Source organism: Pithys albifrons, chromosome 8 (genome assembly GCF_047495875.1).
Source record: "Pithys albifrons albifrons isolate INPA30051 chromosome 8, PitAlb_v1, whole genome shotgun sequence".
Taxonomy (NCBI): Eukaryota; Metazoa; Chordata; class Aves; order Passeriformes; family Thamnophilidae; genus Pithys; species Pithys albifrons.
In genome coordinates, this window is record NC_092465.1 from 34,238,103 (window position 1) to 34,252,992 (window position 14,890).

The following is a 14,890-nucleotide window of genomic DNA, read 5'->3' on the forward strand; positions in this document are numbered from 1 at the left end:
GTTTTAAACTTGAGAAAACAAACTTCCTTAACCTAAAGACTTCAGCTAAATTGATTGCAAAATTCAGACAAAATGCACAGTAAAACTGTTCAACCTTTGTATTTAACTTCTGAAACTCAGAGTAACTACAAGCTCATTAGTTAGTCAGTGATTATGAGAGTGGAGAAAAGCAGTTATATAATTGTGTAAGAGAATCAGTTCCATGCTTTGCAGTGAAAAGCCCCATAGTTTACAAGCTTTACCATTGTGTTCTGCCATTTTGAAGAAATAAGGTTGATACATGTTCTTTCATATCTCATAGCAGGTCAAATAAAGCTGACCACAAACTATGTATTTATGTCCTGTATTTACATCTACCTCACATATCACTGGAAATGTGCACATAAAAATCTGTCATTTCAAAGGAGGTTGGATATCACAGTACATGTATCCTGAAGGGTAGCCCCATTTGAAGAAAGACTTTGCAGGGCCCTTTTTCCTTATTTTCAATATCCCCCAACTGATCATAGAATCATAGAATGGTTTGGATTGGAAGGGACCTCTAAAGACCATCTTGTTCCACCCCTCCTGACATGGGCAGGGACATCTTCCACTAGACCAAGTTTTCAGAGGCCTGTCCAACCCAGGCTTGAACACTTCCAGGGATGGGGCAACCACAGCTTCTCTGCACCATCTGTTCCAGGGCCTCACCACTCCCACAGGAAAGAATATTTTCCTGATATCCAATCTCTGTCAGTGTGAAGTCATTCCCCCTTGTCCCATCACTACATGTCCTTTATATAGTCCCTCTCCATGGCTTTTACAGGCTCCAGTCAGGTACTGGAAGGCTGTAATGAGGTCACCCCCAAGTCTTCTCTTTTCCAGGCTAAGCAATTCCAATTCTCTCAGCCTTTCCTTATAGGAGAGGTGTCCCATCCCTCTAATCACATTGGTGGCCTCCTCTGGACTCACTCCAGCAGGTCAAAGTCCTTCTTGTGCTGGGGACTGGATGCAGTGCTCCAGGGGGGGTCTCACGAGAGCAGAGTAGACAGACAGAATCACCTTCCTCAACTAAGTAATAGGAAATGACATTGTTCTGTGTTTTATCCCCATTAGTCCAACTTTGATCCTAAAATTGTGACAAACACTATAAAATACTAGGCAGCCAGAAACTTTGCTACAACCATCCTGACTGCTTTCAAGAAGCAAATTTACAAATAGAAAGTGAGGCTGAACCAACCAAGTCAACTTCAATAACACCTTGGCTACAAGCACAATTAAGAGCCTAAACAGAGAATGTGCACACAAGCTCCTGGAAAGCCTTTACTTACCACCTTCCTACTCAAAGATTTCAGAGATTCCTGGGAGATGTTACTTTTATTATAATACAATCTGTTGGCAAGCAACACAATCTGTCTAAAGGGTGTAGTGTATATATAGAGAGATCTTTGTCTTCCACGCAGCAATTATACTAAAAGTAAAATATCTTCATACAAAAAAACCCAGTAACCTCCATTTTGGTAAAATGGGAAAAAAACTAACACAAACAAATGAACAAACAAACAAAAAATCCAAACTAGTTATTTAAGACAAAAAAGAGTATCTACTATAGCAAAGTTCACTACAACCTGTACTGGTTCCACCTAGCAAGGATCAGTTTGATTTTTGATTTTAGACATATATACCCATATATATGCCCAAATATCTGCCTGCCTCTTCGTTAGCATTTAAAATTTAATCTTAATTATAGTTTTGAAAAAAAACCCCCTTCAGTTACACTCTGAATAATAGCTGTATTTGCTATTTAGCATTTAATTTCTCCTGGTTAATTTTGAGGATTTTTTTCCCCCCACCTCCAGCACTAGAGTAGAATCACAATCAAGACCCATTTTAAATATCAATTTGAGCAATTCAAATTAAAATACTACAAACTTGCACTGGAAGAGTATTGTTTCAGAGGAATTTTGGACTCTACCCATAGAAAGTAATTAAACCAGCATTTTATAGAGAAAATTATTTGTTTTCAAAGCTAAATAAGGGTGAATCTGTGGTTATATTGTCAGTGAAGGGATATTTTACTCCTTATCCACATAGAGAGCTGTGCTCCCTTTGTTGACAGAGTAATATTTTTGCAGGGCTCTGGAATTACACGAGTTTCAAAAGGAGCCAATTAAGTGATAGATTTGCTGACCCATTCAGGTCAAAATAAATATTTACCCATAAGTTTAATCACACTTTGCCTGACAAGTAGAAAGCACAGCTCCTTTTGAGACAGCATTAATGAGAACATGCATCCAAGTTATAATAAATACTACCTTCAAACTTTAAAAAAAAAAGACAGGAAAATGCTGCTGATATGTTGGGAAAATCACAGGGTGTAAGGTAAAGGAGTATTTGAAAAGAAAAGAGATTCTTGCAGCCTGGATAGATCCTGCTTTCCAGTTGCTTTCCAACTTTACACCAGCATAGCCTTTTGACTTCGCTGGCAATTCATGGCAACAAAAAAGAAACAACCAGCTACAACCACTGTAAAAAAAGGGGGAAGTTTCTGCATTAGGATGACACTGCTAAGGAACATTCAATTCAATGCAAGTTGATGTTTTTCTTTAGTTTTCTGTAAACAAATTCTAAAGTTATGTATTGGCAACTAAAACAAAGCTGTCTGAAAAACTGCATTTTAATGACTTAGTGCTAGGATCACCATCCTTATTCAGTTTTTTACTTTCTTTTCACCACTTGGTAAGCAACAAAAGGCACAAATTTATTCTATCATTGGCTATTGCATTTCTTACCACTGAAAGAAGAGGCACATGACATGATACACAAGTCTGAAAGAGCATGATGCTGCATGATGCTGGTGCTACTAAAGAACTTGGGGCTCACTTTCTTTCCAAAAACACATAAGAAAAAATATTCTTCAGTTCTTTAACATTCATATTTTGGCAAAGGAGATCAGATCAATAAATAAGCTGTATAACTTGAGCCACAAATACTACCTAGGTACTAATACAGTCTTTCATTTGACATTTAACTCAAGACTATTTCCTCCTCCAAGTTTTATTTTTAGTATATTTCTGTCCCTTTTATTACAAATTAGAAAGCACTATCTTCCCATGCTTGTTTCTCCCAGATAACTGCAGGAATAAGTAGTATGATGTCCTTTGGTTTTCCCCATCTGACAGATATTACCCCTTCTTTATTTTAAGCAAAAAATCAGAGTATGAAAATAAATAAAAAATGCAATTGTAATAAAAGGCTGTACTACATTTTCAACTTCTTTTAAGCATTAGGTACTAACACACTGTATAAAGCCAAACACAATTGACCTGAAATCTTGGTGACAGGACATGGGGGGAAAGTGTCATTTCCTATGAACAGCAAAGCAATTTCAGATTTAGCCTCTATTTTGCTATATTTTTTTTTAAATTGGGTTTACTGTAGTAAATATATGTAAGTTCCTACTGTTGTGAAAATAGTCACGGTGCTGCTATTTTGCTAAGTGTGTACCCAGGATGACTGGATGAATAACACAAGGTACATCCACAATTTTTACCTAAGTCAAAGCAAATGTATTAGGTTTTGTGCTAAATATTAAGAACAGTGACCATCTGCATTCACAGATGTGCAGAACAGATTGTACTTCAATTTTCAGAAGGAATTCATGGTACTCTGTACTCCAAATTCCTTACCTGTATTTTAACAGGAAAAAATTCTGAAGAAGTAGACCCTGATTTTACATTGCAATGCTGCTCTTCATACACATTTCATTTATTTGGCCTTTACTACACTACACTTTTGTTGTTTTGATCCCTTTTTCCAGCCTCTTGTTCTATGCCTGCTTTTTCTTGAAGTTCAAAATTATTTCTTCCCTCGGTAATGTTTGCAAATTAGAAAATAGATCTCTTTTCTGGACTAGTGTTATTGATATTTAGTCTCTCATAAATGGCTGTTTCCCAGGATGTGGCTAATTCCAACACACAGACTGAGCTTGATAAAGCAAAAGAAGAGGCTAACCTTTTCCTGTAGGGATATAGTGAAGGCCAGAAGCACTTCTTCCATGTATTACCTGAATGCAGACTTTGAAGATGGCCAGAATTCCTGTGCACTTGAAGTACTGCTTGTGCTCAGGGGACTGGGGGTCTGGGAACAGGGCTGGGCAGTGCAAGGTCTGGTTGAGATCCTGTCAAAGCTACCAGAAATGAGGAGCATTATATTTGGTATTTCTACTCTACATGACCTCTAATTCTTGTGCACAAAACACATGTCCAGTTTCCCATTCTCATGTGCTATAGATAAATCTGTGTATTATATTGTTTCATGTGTGTCAGCATGTAGATAAACAAAATACATCTAAACAAATTTTTTTTTAATTTATTTTTTATTCTAGCACCAATCCACCTTTTTAAATATTAAAATTAGCATCATGATTTTCTGGATGGTGACCCAGTCTCCCAGAACACAGTTATTAACAGTCAAAGGAGGACACTTAAATCTGCCTAACAACACTTCAGCAAATCAACACTTAAGAGAAGCACATATGGTTCTGCCTTCTGCCTGGTCCTATGCTGCCAACAGGAAGAACAGGAACTTGGTTTAATGTTGCCACTTAATAGGAATATCTTTTTTGTTAGCGGAACCTTGTTGCTTCATATCTCTGGCACAAGATGGACAAACTTTGACTAGGCTGACTAAGCTCCCAACATAAATAGGAAGCTCCATTAAATGTAATTACAAAGGTTGATGCATTCCATTGAGATAAGTGCATCAGCCATGTCCTGGAGTGGTTTATCTTTGAGAAACCTGTGAGCTATTCCATCTATTTGATTGAAAAAAACCAACAAAAAAAACCAAACCAAACCAAATGAAAAACCACAAACAAACAAAAAAACCCAGGTAGATGCTTTTACCTTTGCAATGCAGAGTCATTTAATTAAGCATTTCAGGATCACACACAGTGTTGAGCTCCAAACTCTCTGCAGTCTCTCCCAGTAAGGACACACATATTCATGAGAAGCAGTTAAATATCCAGGGGAATTCCATGGGACAGAAGCTCCCTTTGCACATGAAGAGGTCAGATACTCTAAGGGTGGGAGGGCAGGCTGCTTTCCTCTTGGCCCACAACCCATCCCTCAATCAAACTTCAGTATTTGAAGCTGCACTGATTTATTAATGTTACCTTCCTGTACATTAACAACATTTCAAGAAATTAAACTTTTTGATGTAACTTAGTCTTGCCCAAGAATAGCAGAAAGACAAAAAAATTATACCTTTAAAAATACTTTCAGTGACACTTCCTTAATGCTTCTGCAATCAGAGCAGCAAGGCTGATAGTGCAATTAAACCCTTCCTTAGCCAAAAAGAACTTCCAAGTTCCAGAAAAGGCTCATTTTGCATCATCATGACCTCCTAGCTCTTAGACCTTTCTATGCCAAGGCAAGGTACATCAGCAGTATGAAGATTTCTTTTAAGAACTGTAAATAATAAACTCAAAAAGTCTTTGAGAGAAAAAGAAGTTGAGTGACAATTTGCAACAGTTTGGTAATCCAATATTACTCTCTAGGGAAAATTGCCATAAATGAACTTTCTGTATAAACATTTCTTAGCAGTGAAATTCATGTGACTGGAGTATATAAAAGGTTTTATGTAGAACTGATAACTATGTCTTTCTCCAGTTTTCCAGAAGAACAAACTTATTTTTGCAAGTTGCCAGTTGATAGTCGAGATTTTAAAGAAAGGCAATTCTGCACAGAGACATATTAATATTTTTATTTAAGGTAGTTCACAGGTAAATATCCTCCTTTATCTCCCTTCTTTTAAATAATCAAATTAAATATTTATGATCCATCAAAGGATTTGTGAAGCTCAGCTAAACCTTGTAAACGTCTTTATAATGCCATTTGATTTGTCAAAAATTTTAAAATAACATGAAGAAAATTCAGGAATTTTCATTCATAATGGCTCAGTGCCTTAGAGCTCCAAGATCCGTAATACTGTGGCTGAGTTTGCAGCTCTGGAGCTGACATATGGGAGTTCAAAATTTGAGAGGCTGCAGGCAAATGTATTGGCTATCACTTAAGTTCTAATAAGCCCTGTTCCCTGAGGAGTTCAGACACTGCATAGAGGAAAAAATTATTTAATACAAGAAGATAAGCTAGACTGAAATCATTATTCTCTGTAACCTGATTCAGGCATAACTTATTTAGTATATCCTGTGAGTCACATTTTATATGTGTGGTCCCAGTTCTAATTAACACCCCTGGCAATTACTGATTTTAATCTTACTGTATTATTTTAGCTCAAGTCCAAGCTGCTTAAGAGATATTTTTTTCCTCTTTTGTTTCCCAAATTAATTAATAGTTGCTGCTGTCTTGCCAATGGACCACATTTTCCTTGCTGCTACTTCACCATTCACACACAAAACTCTGAATTCCAGTGATTTGGTTGTGCTTACACAGTTCACACTGGTCCTGAATAAAAATATACATTTTAAGAGTTTGTACCTATTTGAAATAAATCACCTGCATGGAGCTACTCCAGTCATGCTGTGGGTAAAGGCTGCAAGGCATGGATGTGGGTTTCATACACTGGACAAAGATCTGATTGTTCCTTCCCCTGTGGACACCATCACACCTTTTGCCTTGTACTTTTTGTATTCCTTTAGACAACAGACCAAAGCTCTCCTGGATCCTCACTTCCACTTCTGGCTTAAGGCTTGATTCTCCCTACCACTCACCTGAACTGCGCTGGACAAGCACCACAAATATGCATCCACTCTTTTAAGAAACTAAAATATTTTAGTGTAGTGTCTCATTTAGACACTATTGGATTAACACTTTATCCATGGGGAGGGAAAACGCCAAAAAACAGGTAGAGCAATGGTAGAGATCAGGTGTAACAATAGGCCTAGAAAGCGAATAGAGTTTATCCTGACTTCCAGAGCTGATATAAATCTTCTTAGACACTACAGTTAAAAAGATGTATCTTTCTTAAAAAAAAAATACCAAAAACATGCAGGTCAGCCAAGATAAAAAGTCATTGTTATTACAGCTCACTTAATCGCTTAGTGCTGGTAGTTCAGACTTGAAGATATGAAAATAATCAGAGGAGCCTGCAAATATTTTCAAGTTAACAAAGTTACAAATTCTCATTAAATTATATATAATTAGTTTCTGCACAGTGGCTAGCACAAGTTCTCAGACCTCAACAGTATTATTCAAATGTCACTGTGAGTGCACAGACTGATGTTCTCAAGAAAATTCACCATGGACAAGAAAAAGAGATAATCCCCAAGAATGGGTCATTTAATCTTTTCTTACACCTGCATAGCAATCAGTGCCAATGCACTCTGCAGACCTTCTTTACAAAGCTGCACTGAGACTTACTACAGGTATTAAGGTTTCAGGAGGAGACTTGAGAACTCATAATCTTCTTTCTTACTCCAGGAAAATGAAGACACCAAAGTTACCTTATAAATATTACATAAGTCTCAAAAAACCTGCAAGAGTGGCTCAGAGTCAAGCCTTAACTTCTGATGACTAAGTTAGAAATCTCTTCTGTCTGTTAAGAATACTTTTGTGCAATGGCTCAGCCACAGAAGGTCCACGGCCTCTGAGGGAAGCTGAGACTATCAACCTCCCCTTCTCTTCTACCTCTCTTGCTTGTCCTTTTTCCCTCCACTACAAAGACTGACTTGCTGCCCTGGAAAGCTTTTTGAAGTTAAAACTTTAATACAATTTCTCCCCTTGTCTAATACAGAAAACTCTGACCTCCCTCTCTTCAGGATTCTCTTGCTCACTCACATACCCCTCAGATCTATGAGAAGATAGCTCTGAACTTCTCAACTCACATTTGGTTTAAAAGTCTGGAAATTAGGGATTTGGGCTCTCCCCTCCACATCCCCCATCTTGTTTAATATAAATAAAGCCTTAAATACCCAGAGCTAATTTAAAACAAATAAGGAATTAGGACCATCTCAGATGAAGAATATTTTAAGTGATTTAAGACTGCTGTAATCCACCCATCATAAGAAAGATGTTCATTATAACTATCTTGGCAAATTAACTTTTTCTAGTTTTGTTTTTTTTTAATATTCCGTTAGGTAAAAACATTTCAGAATTCTTTATTCTGCTCATCTTTCATTGTCTTCTGACCTTGACCAGTTGAGTTCATATAAAGGGAAAGGAGTACAGGTATAACTGTGAAAAATATACTTTAATATATATTATATTAGAAGACAGAAACAAAGATCTGGATTTAGGGAGAAGAGCATTAAAACAGCAACACTTGTAACTGGATTATGTCTCTAAGGCAAAATCAGATTGTATCTTTCTAAGAACTGCTATTATAGATACAAATATAATGATTGCAATCTGATAGCAGAAAGAGAGAGGAAAACAGTGATAGACAAACATATTTGTCAGGTGGATATGTGGGTTTGCTACATATACAATTAGGAGATGTGTGTCTGTATAAGTATAGACCCATATATATGTATAAGCTATAGGTATAGCTGCATGCAGCCATCTCTAAAATGAATTAATGCAAACAGCTCATTATTCCTATGTATCTACACGCCCTTTAAAAATTTCTTAGCTAGCAAGAGAAATTGTATTTGCTCTAATTCTCAGTTTTGCCACATAGGCACAATATTGTCTTCCTTTCTTTCTTATTAATGTTTTTCCATAATTTCATGTTGGTATCATTTATAATCCATCTATAATAATTTTGTGTTGTTTAAGAGTTTGCAAAGTTATTACCAATATATTAATGAATTGAAAATTTCTTCCAGTCTAGATTCTCACTGCAGGGGAATCAGTTCAAAAATAATATTTAACAAATATTAAATTATTAACATGCTAATGAAACAAGAGTGAATTAAACTGAGGAAGAAAACTATAATTTTGTATTTCTAATTTTGTTGTGACCATGTCTTTAATTCCAGATAAGAAAATATCACTTTTCTCATCATATCACGCTGACCCTTCCTACTCTTCATCTCCTTCATGAACTTTCACTTAGACAAAATACTTGAAGACAGATGAAGCACATCACTTTGGTGGTTATCCTTCTAGAACTAGAAAAGACTTTTACTTCGTCAACAACTATGAAATGATGAATTATACTTTTTAATAATCTGAACTAAATCCCCTTAACTCAAATAAGGAAAAATTTGGGCCAAAGTATTCAAATGATTCCATTTATGCAGGCAGGAGTGTACATACAGATCTAGCATGAATTTCTGCTTGGGCTTGCTTTTTTTGTGTTGTTGTTGTTTTCAAAAATAGCTTCCAAAGCATTGCTTATTTCTAGGAAATCTTTTTTACAGCACTCTTTGGTGCTAAGAACCTAATGAGTCCTGGAGTGAGTTTTACTGAGACAAGGAGGGAATGTCATCTCACTAATTAGAAGAAGTTCTATCATTTAAGACCTTGGAACTATTTTCAGGCTGTTTAGCAATCAGGGGAAACTACTGAATGCTACTGAAAAAGTTATAAATAGACTACTTGACTGCATTAAATTATTAAATAATCCATCTACTGCATGGCAGCTTCATGGTTCCACTAATCCACCTTCTTCCACTTTCAAAGTAGATGAACCCTAAAAATTTGCTGCTTCTCTGTCTCACAGGTAAAGGTTTTATAGGGGGAAAACATTCAGAGTAGAACTAAAAGCAGAGGAAGGCACAGTTAGCATAAACCCCCTCACATCAGCCCACTGATGTGGCAGCGCTTGAGGCAAAGCCTCTGGAAGCAGCACTGGAAGAAAGTAAACCTGAGAGCATCCCAGGCACTCAGCTTTAAGGGAGCAGTCCCTGGAGCAATGCATCCCCTGGACTGTTCCTGACTCTTTGTTCCAGCGTGGACTGGAGGGATTCAAAACAAAACCAAGAGCCTCATCTTGCAGTTAAGTAATGCAGATGATCAGGGTACTGTCCATGCACTCTCTGACCTTGCTAACACACTGCAGACACAGCTCAAGTTTCTTAGAGAAGCAAAACCAGACAAATTTAGGATTTCTCCTGTGGTAAGTTTTTTCTAAAGATACTGCACTAAAGCAGTAGTTCCCTGTGATATGATTTTTAGTGGCACCACTACACAGTGCTGTACTAATTTGTGAATGTACATGATGATTTTTTTTTTACAGACTTATTCTGCTTTGGTGCAGAAATGAAACACTGCCGGGCTCTGTTCTGCACAGTTCTGGGAATATAAACTAGGTCTCCTCAGATTTCAGTAATGCCAAGAAATCTTGGATTTTACACTGGCAATCTCCCAAGTAGAGGAAGTCGGTGATTTATAGGAAAAGACAGCTATAAAAAGCTCTTGCTTTCCTCAGTTTTAATCGACTACAGCACCACTGGTCTTTAAGATTTACTTCTCCTCTAGATATCTTTCTAAGATACAACATGCATTTTGCAGAGTGCAGATTAGACTGCATCTGTTTGTTTCCTCATTTCTCTTCACAGAGAAAATCTCAAGAACACAGATAATGAGAATGTAGAAACCATAGCCATGTCTGTCCCAGCCAGGCCCAAATCTGCCTGGGATGACATTTCTCTGGTATTAACATTTCCTATAAAAAACGTGGATCATCACACTGTGGACGCTGCATTACATCTGACACTCAGTATATCCATTGCATATATTTATATGTATATACATGCAAGGCATGAGGCCAAGTCTGCAAATCCCTCTTACCAAGCAAACTGTCTAATACTGACATTAACACCAGGGAAGCATCCTCTCAAACTGTGTAGGATACTTTTATCTGGAATAGCAAATTGCATACTGCTCTGGCTCACTGGGAAATGGGAAGCTCAGATCCTCATAGAAAAGCCTGGTTAAAAAGAGGAGCAGAATCGTTCTCACCTATAAACCCAGAATTATGTATAAGCTACACCATTCTGAATAATGCTGCACCCTATAAAGCCACTGAATCTCTTTTTCACCTGTTTGTGCCGCTTCACAAAGAAATTTCAAGCTGGTATAAAACAGCAACTGTCCAGGAGGGACCAAGGGTTGCCCCTTTCAAACCACCATAGTAGTGCCTTTCTCTATGCCATTGCTCTTCATACAGAAATGTTGTTTGCTTAATTATTTTTGCTGCTTAAATTAGCAGTATTTGCCTTCAACGCTGACAAGCAAAGGGTATGGTATGATATTAAGTAAATGATCACATTACAGAGAAATGTCTGTGTAGAGCATGCAAGTGATCACAGAGCCATCCAGTGGACCAGGAGGAAAAGGAAGGAAAAGTCATCTCAGAAAGGGAGCTGAAGTTATCTGTAGAGAATCAAAAAACATTTCACTCTGCTACATGTTTTCCTATATTTATCTTTATCCTGGATAGTGACTAATAGGAAAACATTATTTAGAAAGTGGGAAAATGCAGTACTGGGAATATGAGCAGACTCTTGAGAGATGTTAAAGGGCAAATTTTTCTAACCTATTGCTTCAGCTCCTCTTTCTCCTTCCACAATAAAAATTGGAACGAAGGGATTTTTTCCCCCTTTCCTAATGCCCCAAAGCTATTCTCATCCATTTCTCCCTCTGTCACTTTATTTTTAGACTGAAAACTCCTTCATGGATGAAATATTCATACCAAATTATTCTTGATCACTCTTCACCTATCTCTACACTCTCAATATGAGAGACAAAACAAGTTTTCTTTAAATAGCTTTTCCCAATGCAGAGCCTATATTTTATTTTAATCATAAAAAATACACATTTTAACGAGCAAGGCACAAGAAGCCCCATATACTTCACAAATATTTACTGCCTAAACTCCTCCCTTCTGACTTATTCTTTAGCAAAACAGCATTTATTTTTACAAACAGTAGAAGAAAAAAGGGTTTCCTGTAACAGAAATCGCATTCAGTTAACGGAGAAAGATGAAATAAAAGACCCTCACTGGAATTATAGATACATTTACACTAGAATTTCATTTTCCTGCCAGCCACTTCATCATTTTTATTTCAGTTTAAGCAACATGGTATTAATTTTTGCCTTGTCATACAGAGTATTGAGATCAACAACAAGATTTCTTTTACTTTGAAATGTTTGAGATTTTAATTGTAACTGTCTGAAATTTTTAACTAATCACCCAAGACTTTGTCATGTGTACAAAAGAGGACACAGAAGGGACTTGTAGTTTATTAGGTATCCTGATGGGAAAAAATCAGCATAGAGTCCCTGGATGGGTCACACAGGCTCGTAGTACTCTCTCCTTGGCGGTCTCAGATTATGAGAGGGACATGATTTAATTTGCTACAGTAAGCAAACATGTCTCTGGACACTGTGGGCAAGAAACAAAAGTACAACTCACCGTTCTGCTAGAAGTGACAGTTCCCACCAGTGTTCCTGGAATATTACTGAAATAAGCTGCAGCTATAATTAGATCTGTTCTCCAGGTTACCCTGCCTTTCCAGAGCATCACATAAGCTCCCCTTTGACAAAATAAATGGCAATGCTTTTGTCTCAACCTGAACTTGTAAATTGTTCAAGCAGCACGATTGTTAACACAAAATGAGCATTTTGGAGGCGTGATTGAAGTGGTTTGACCTTGATACAGTCCTCCATATGGAGTTATCCTTGCAGGTCTACTGCTGCTATACACTTAGTTGAGAAGGAGAGTTAAAAAGAGTGGAAGTAACAACTAAGAGATATGAATATCTTTTAGCTGATCCACTGACATGGATCAGCTATGCAAAGATGTCTCCATACCCCCTCCATACTACACAGACATCCACACCACTTCCACACTACATCACATGCACTACTTTACAATGTAGTTGCCAGAAAAAATCTTATTGAACATTATCCTATGTAAAAGAAGCTGGTTTTATTCCCTCTTTCATTAATTAAACAGAATCCTGCTCTACTTAAGCACAATTTCTAGGGTTTAAATGAGTGCAAGGGGGGAATTTCACAGTTTGCAGCAAAAAGACAGATAGTTCTAGGAATAAAACTGGAATAGGTGGTAGAGTTGATATCCCTGTTCCAAGCCTATGGTACGATATTTCCATGATGGATATATACCATAATACAACAAGTGACTTGTGTGGGAAACAGACCAGACTATGAAATATGGAAAGAACAAGCTCTGATATGGACCTCAGAGGAGGACAGTGCTGGCAAGCAGCAGACCTGACCAGCTGCACATATAAGACTTTGCTGTTGGAGTTTAAAGTTATGCATTTTACTTGTACAGGGTTTTAGTTCATAAAGTTTTCTATATCCCTTCCTGCAGTGCTGTCACTCTATCCCATCTTCCCCTGTCTTCCCTGGAGGCTTTGTTATCCAACGAGTCCCACGTCATGTAATTTGCATGAGGATATATGCCAGATGACCGAATAGAATTGATGCCACATGATTATAGAACAAACAGAAGTGATATTTATATAATATTTCTTCACAGTTCAGGGGTAAATTCTAATTGTGTTTTGCTTTTTTAAGACAACATCTCGGTCTTTCCTCTGTGGCATGTCTGTCTCACAAGTCCCAGAGAAGCACTGCATTTCTCTTTTGCATATAAGATAATTTTGAATACCACTCTAAACAGTGCTTGAAAATTATATTACTGTTTTTTATTAAATTGATATATTTGTATGTTATTTATCTAATCATTGAAAATACATGGAGTGGATTAAGGCATAGGTGGTACTTAGTGAATTGACTATTTTATTCAGTTTACACTATATTACATTTAATGAGCAAATATATATTTTGTTTTGATATAATTATTTCAGTATCATTATTTACTTGTTCGCTATTTTCTTGTGATTAGAATATATCTGCAGGTATCTCATTTTAATATATGACTGAGTGATAATTAATTAATTCTTCAAAGGACATCTGTGATGGTTCTAGAGCCAGTCGGATAGGCAGAAAAAGCTGCAATATGTTGAAAGGACTCATGAACTCAACAGAGAAGACAGAGCAGTGTTGCCTGACTCTGTGTGTCTCTGTCCAAAAGATGGATGCCATTCTTTCTCCTTTAGGATTGCTCTTCAGCACTACAGTATGCTGAAATGAATGGAGTTTCTGAATTTTAAAATAGGGAACAAAAATTCACTTGACAATGACTCTTCAGATGCCCTTTGAATGACTACTTAATTGTGAAAACAATGGCAATAATTCTTCATATTAGTTTAAACAGAATCACAGCCAAAATGTCTAGAAGACATCAAGAAGCCACTTTGGGTTCCCAAGGTGGATACAAGCTATACTCAACTTGTTTATGCTACATACTCTTCCATCCTTTAAGCCACTCCAGGAACATCTAAGTACTTAGTTCATTTATTGCATTTCCTAACATTTAATTCTGCAATACAAAGACTAAACTAGGACCAACTGCATATATATCCTTGAAACTCTGGACAACTGCTGTAAGAGGCACACAGCACAATCAGATAAAGTAAATATCTTAAATGCACTATCCCTTGCAGAAATATACAGTGTGAGTGAATGTCATGTTTTCTCCTGTGAAACAAGGCAATTTAGTAATATATCCACACTGCTATACAATCACATTTTATCAGTGTCCCTATTTCATCAAACGAACATGAACGTGCCTAAAAGCTCAACACTTGATTCAAATCAGTTAATGGCAGAGTTGCATGTATTTCACATAAATTTAAAATGTATTTAATTTCAAATCAGGGGGACGTGACTTAAAACATATGGAATGTTTTTTAAAGTATCTTTTTTTTTAAATCAGTTACTCTCATAGGAGAAAAGCATTTTCCATTTGTTGGTTGGTTTGTTTGGGTTTTTTTTTTCACACCTAAGGATTGTCTTTCATTTCATTTGTGTTAATGTCAGACAAGAAGATCAATATGGCAATATATAACAAACTTTCATTGATAGAGTCAAAGAAAGTCATGAAGCAGATTTACACTTCTGGCAGAAAA